Source organism: Mandrillus leucophaeus, unplaced genomic scaffold (assembly GCF_000951045.1).
Source record: "Mandrillus leucophaeus isolate KB7577 unplaced genomic scaffold, Mleu.le_1.0 Scaffold475, whole genome shotgun sequence".
Lineage (NCBI taxonomy): Eukaryota > Metazoa > Chordata > Mammalia > Primates > Cercopithecidae > Mandrillus > Mandrillus leucophaeus.
Window position 1 is genome coordinate 1,289,081 of NW_012105087.1, and position 6,382 is coordinate 1,295,462.

The 6,382-nt window shown below is 39.3% G+C and overlaps 1 pseudogene; it reads left to right on the top strand.

The window, feature by feature from the left end:
• LOC105550307 overlaps positions 1 to 5,399 on the top strand; it is a 16,843-nt pseudogene extending 11,444 nt beyond the window's left edge.
• The last annotated feature ends 983 nt before the right edge of the window (positions 5,400 to 6,382 follow it).

Consider the following 6,382-nt stretch of genomic DNA (forward strand, 5'->3'; position numbering starts at 1 on the left):
TGGTAAAATATATATATTTATTAGTTGACCATTTATAAGTATACAATTTTATGGCATGAAATACATTCACAATATTGTATAACCATCACTGTTATCTATAACCAAAACTCTTTCGTCATCCTCAACATAAACTCTGTACCTATTAAACGGTAACTCCCCATTTCAACTCACCTTGAAGCCCCTGGTAACCTCTATTCTATTTTCTGTCTCCATTAACTTGCGTGTTCTAGGTATTTCATATAAGTGGAGTACCAATACAATATATATCTTTCCACATCTGGCTTATTTTACTTAGCATAATGTCTTCCAGGTCTATCCATGTTGTAGTATACATCAAAATTTCATTCCTTTTTATGGCTAAATAACAATTTGTTGTATATATACCACATTTTGTATCTGCTGATGGACACTGGGGTTATTTCTGGCAATTGTGAACAAGGATGCTATGAACTTGGATGTACAAATATCTGTTTGAGTACCTGCTTTCAATTCTTTCAGATGTATTCCTACGAGCAGAATTGCTGGATCATATGGTAGTTCTATGTTTAACTTTTTGAGGAACTGTCAAAATGTTTTCTAAAGCAGTTGCACCATCTTATATTAACACCAGCAATTCATGAGGGTTAAAATTTCTCCACGTTGTCGCCAACATTTGTTATTTTCCATTTTCTTTATTATAGCCATTTCAGTAAGTAAAAACTGGTATCTCATTGTAGTGTTTATTTGCATTTTCCTAATGACTAATGGTGTTGAGCATCTTTTCATGCCCTTATTTGTGTATCTTCTTTGGAGAAATGTCTATTCAAGTCCTGTGTCCACGTTTGAATTGGTTGGTTTTTTATAATTGTTGTTGAGTTGTAGGAGTTCCTTATATTATGAATATTAATGCATTACTAGATTTCTGATTTGCAGATATTTTCTTCCATTCTACAGATTGCCTTTTTACTTTATTGATGGCATCCTTTGGATGACACTTTCTTAATTTCAACGAAGTAAATGTTACCTACTTTTTCTTTTGTTGTCTGTACTTTTGGTGTTATTTCTATGAAATAATAATCCAAATCCAAATCCAATGACAAGAAGATTGTCCCCAATTTTTTTCTGAGACTTTTATAGCTTTAGCTCTTATGTTTAGGTCTTTGATCAATTTTGAGTTAATTTTGTTTACAGTGTAAGTTAAGGGCCCCACTTCATTCTTTTGCATGTGGATATATAGTTTTCTTAGGACCATTTTCTGGAAAAACTGTTCTTTCCCCCACTGAATAGACTTGACATGCAAGTCTGAAAATCAATTAACCATATATGTGGAGGTTGATTTCTGAGCTCTCTGGTCTATCCCATCAGTCTATGACTGTTCTTATTACAGTACCATACTGTTTCAGTTTAGTGTATCATTATAGTAAGTTTCAAAGCCAGGAAGTATGAATCCTCCAACTTTATTCTTCCTTTTCAAGGTTATTTTGGCTATCCAGGGTCCCTTGCAATTCCATAAAATTTGAGGATGGGCTTTTACATTTCTGTGAAAATGGCTGCTGGAATATGATATGGATTTCATTGAATCTGTAGATCACTTTGGGTAGTATTGATATCTTAACAATGTTAAGTCTTTCTATCAATGAACGTAACATATATTTCATTTAGGTTTTTCTTTAATTTATTTCAACAATGTTTTGTAGTTTTCAGTGTACAAGTTCTTCATCTCCTTAGTAAGATTTATTCTAACTACTTAATTCTTTTAGATATACTGTAAGTAGAATTAACGTCTTAATTTCCTTTTTGAATTGCCATTGCTAGTATACAAACACGCAACTGATTGTGGTGTGAGCAACTTTGCTGAATTTGCTTATTAGCACTAGTAGTTTTCCAGAAGATTGTTTGATATTTTCTCTATATATGATCATGCCATACTTATAGAGAGGTAGTTTCAGTTCTTCTTTTCCAATTTGGAAAAACTGTTAATATTTTAAAGCTACAGCAATCAAGATGTATGTAAAATGAAAAAAACTACAATGAAATACACTGAAAGGTAGTGCTGACTGATTCTGCAGATGATTAAATTATTTATAGCTTCTGCACGTTCTTAAATTTTTGTAATGAAATTTGTTTTATTACTTGCCAGGCGCAGTGGCTCATGCCTGTAATCCCAGCACTTTGGGAGGCCGAGGTGGGCAGATCACAAGGTCAGGAGATCAAGACCATCCTGGCCAACATGGTGAAGCCTCATCTCTACTAAAAATACAAAAATTAGTCAGGCATGGTGGCACGTGCCTGTAGTCCCAGCTACTCAAGAGGCTGAGGCAGGAATCGCTTGAACCCGGGAGGTGCAGGTTGCAGTGAGCCAAGATTGCGCCACTGCACTCCAGCCTGGCGACAGAGCAAGATGGCGAAAAAAAAAAAAATTAGCTGACAACATCACTAATCATCAGGGAAATGCAAATTAAAACCTCAATGAGATACCACTTTACCCCTGCAAGAATGACCATAATGAAAAAGTCGAAAAACAATAGCTGTTGGAGTGGATGTGGTGAAAAGGGAATACTTACACTGCTGATGGGAATGTAAATTACTACAACCACTATGGAAAACAGATGGAGATTCCTTAAAGTACTAAAAGTAGATCTACCATTCGATCCAGCAATCCCACTATGAGTATTTATCAAAGAAAAAGAAGTCATTATATGAAACAGACACATGAACATGCATGTTTATAGCAGCACAATTCACAACTGCAAAGATATGGAACCAACCTAAGTGCCCATCAACCAACGAGTGGATAAAGAAAATGTGGTATATATACAGCATGAAATACTACTCAGCCATAAAAAGGAATAAACTAACGTCTTTTGAAGCAACTTGGATGGAGCGCAGGCTATTATTCTAAGTGAAGTAACTTGAGAATGGAAAACCAAATACTGTATGTTTTCATTTATAAGTGTGAGCTAAGCCATGAGGATGCAAAAACATACAGAGTAATATAGTGGACACTGGGGACTCAGTGGAGAGGTTGGGAAGTGGTAAGGGATGAAGGACTACACACTGGGTACAGTGTACACTGCTCAGGTGATGGGTGCTCTAAAATCTCAGAATTCACTGCTAAAGAACTCATCTATGTAACCAAAACCACCTGTACCCCCAAAACCATAAACATTAAAAATAATAAAAAGAAAAAATGAGCTGACGTGTGTAGTGTGTAGTGTTGGTTCCCTGAGGTCAACCCTACATGTCATCCCTACCCAGGCTGATCTATGTCCAACATTATTTGACATGGCCATGAACATTTACAAACCCATTTGAGGTTGTTCTCAGTATATTCTCACTAAGGTTTCTTTTTTCTTTGTTTTGTAGCTGTGACAGCAGTTGAAATGAGCGATCAAACATATGTCACCAAATTCATCTTCTGGGTATTTTCCAATCTCTCCAACCTACAAGGCTTGTTCTTCCTGGGCCTTCTGGTCATTTACCTGACACTCTGTGGGAGAACATGCCCATAGTGGTGGCCACCAGAGTTAGCCCTCCACACTCCACTGTCTCATCTCCTCAGCAACCTGAGTTTTCTGGATATCTGCTACAGGTCTACCACCATCCCGGTCATGCTGGTGAACTTCTTCCAGGAGAAGAAGATCAACTCCTATGAGGGCTGCTTTTCCCAGATCTTCTTCCTTGCATCATGAGCCAGCACTGAGGGTGTCTTGCTGGCTGCCATGGCTTATGACCACTGTGTGGACATTTGTCATCCTCTTCAATATAAGCTCCAAATGAGTAGAAAGGTCTGTTTGTTTGGTAACTGGGTTTTGGATGTGTGGGCTGGTCAATTCTGGGACACACACAGCACTGACAGCCACATTCATTCTGTGTAAACCCAACCCAATCAGCCACTTTCTGTGTGTCATCCCATTGCTCCTGGAGCTCTCGTGCTCAGACATCTGTGTCAGTGAGTCTGTGCTCCACGTGGTAAGGGCCACCACCGGCCGGAGTCCCTCCCTGTTTATAGCAATGTCCTACATATTCATCATGTCTACCATCATTAGGATTCCCTCTGCTCAGGGCAGGAGGAAGGCCTGCTCTACCTGTGCCTCCCACATCACCATGGTGGTGGTCTTCTTTGCAACACACCACTTCAACTATGACAGGCCCAGAGAAGGGTGCTCCCTGGACATAGACATCCTGGTCTCTGTGCTTTTCTGTGTTGTGACCCCAGCGTTGAACTCCATCGCCTACAGCCTGAGAAACAAGGAGGTCAAGAGTGCAGTGAGGAGGTTGACAGGAAAACACAGATTCTCTAGTGAGGTCAGCAACTAGATCCCATTCTGGATTAGAGAAAAACATGAACATTCTAGTTTCAATTATAATTGTGCTCACTCCACGTGGCATCTTTTGACAACTCTGATGCCCATCCCACCAGGACAAACAGCTATACCTGTGTTGAGCACTTAACACACTGTGATGTTGCATGCTTTCTGTTCTCTAATCCACTGATATTTTGGAACATCTTAATCATGCACTCCCAAAAACTAGCAGTCACTCCCTATTTGCCCCCAGTTTTGTAGCTCTAAACAACCACTAACCTGTTTCTATGGTTTTGGATGTTGCTATTCTGGATGTTTCATATAAAGGAAATCATATAATATGTGCCTGGTATGTCTAGCGTCTCTCACTTGAGATAATGTTTTCAAGTTTCATCAATATGACAGCATGTATCAGTACTGCGGTCCTTCCTATTGCTAAATAATTTCCATCATATAGATACACCACATTTTATTAACCCATTTATCACTGGATAGACATTTTGGTTATTTTAACTTTTTATGAATAATGCTCCTATGAAAATTTATGTACAAATTTTTGGTAGACAAATATTTTTATATATCCTGGGTGTATAGCTAGGAAAGGAAGTGTTGGATCATATGGTAAATCTATGTTTAACTTTTTAAAGAACTTCCAGACTGTTTTCAAAGCAGTGGCACTAAGAACAGTGAATGGAGTTTCTAATTTCTCTACATCCTCACCAACACTTATTGTTATGTCTGCCTTTTATTATAAGCATCCTGGCATATATGAAGCCCTATGTCAAATGCGATTTTGATTTACATTTCCCTGAAGGCTAATGACCCTAAGGGTTTTAATAATCTCCATTTCTGTGCTACTTCTTCGCACATGGAAAAACCCGTTGCTAGGGGATTTTTGAGCTTTAGTGACTTAACACTGTCTAATGTTTTTATCTTAATTCAGTGCAGGAAAATAACTGCAAGATTTTCAGACTTATACCTTCTCCACATGTGGGCCCTACAGAACTATTTGATGGCTCTGCCATTTTCCCCTTCAGAACTCCACAACAAGCAGTGCCATCACCAGGTTATGAGCAATGGCAGGACCAGAAATCAGGGGCCACAAAGGTCTAAGTGGTGCCAGCAGGAAAGAAGGGAAGCACTGCATGCAGGGGGCAGCCCTAACTAGGAGCCGCTTGAAGCTGAGACAGCAGACAGGTTGCACTACTGTGGCTCCAGATACACGTCCCTCCAGTGAGGCATGTGGCATGAAGAGGCTAGGTCCAAGCAAAGCCCATGGCCATGGCCACCAGAACAAACAGAAAACACTCCCTCATGTACTGTAAAACCCAATCAAATAAACCCACATCCATGCATATGCCTTCACTCACTAACTAGGAGGAGGACAAGGCTGTCTTTCAGGCTTTAGCCACCACAACTCCTGACAACAAATCCAGTACCAAACTCTATTCACAGTGTCTCCAAAGAGACAGAAAGCTGATCTCTTCATTGCGTGCTGGGAAAAGATGATAGCCACAACCTTAATGAATCCAAGAGAGAACTAATTGCTCTTCATTTCTACACTTTCTAATCAAGCTGTTGCCCTTGAGTTGTGTTTGTACTTGGAGGAGTCCCAGAACATTTGCTTAGAGAGAGATTAGATGGATACTCCCCAAAAGACAGTCCACAGGCATTTATACATGGCCATACTAGAAGAAGGAATCATAGAGTGATCAAAGAGGATTTTTGGTTCCTGCGTTAGGCAATGACTACGCTGTTGGCAGCTCCTGGAATGGCAGGTCCCTTCATGTTGCATGGAGTTCAACAGCCAGCTGTATCGAAGAGTTTTCTTTCCCATAGCAGTGTTGGGAGCACAAGCCCCACCCCCAAAGCCAGAAATCAAAGCCTTTCAGTGAGGCTCAGTGGTACGTAATTTATTTATTTATCATCACGATTAAGAAAAACTGCCCAATGTCAGGATATACCTACCCCTTAGTAACATACTGTATATTGTGCACATTTTTATTACCATTTTGGTAACATTTATGTAATGACATATATTAACAAATTTTCTGTGTGTATACATTTCGACAGTACAACTTATAGAATTAGAGTAG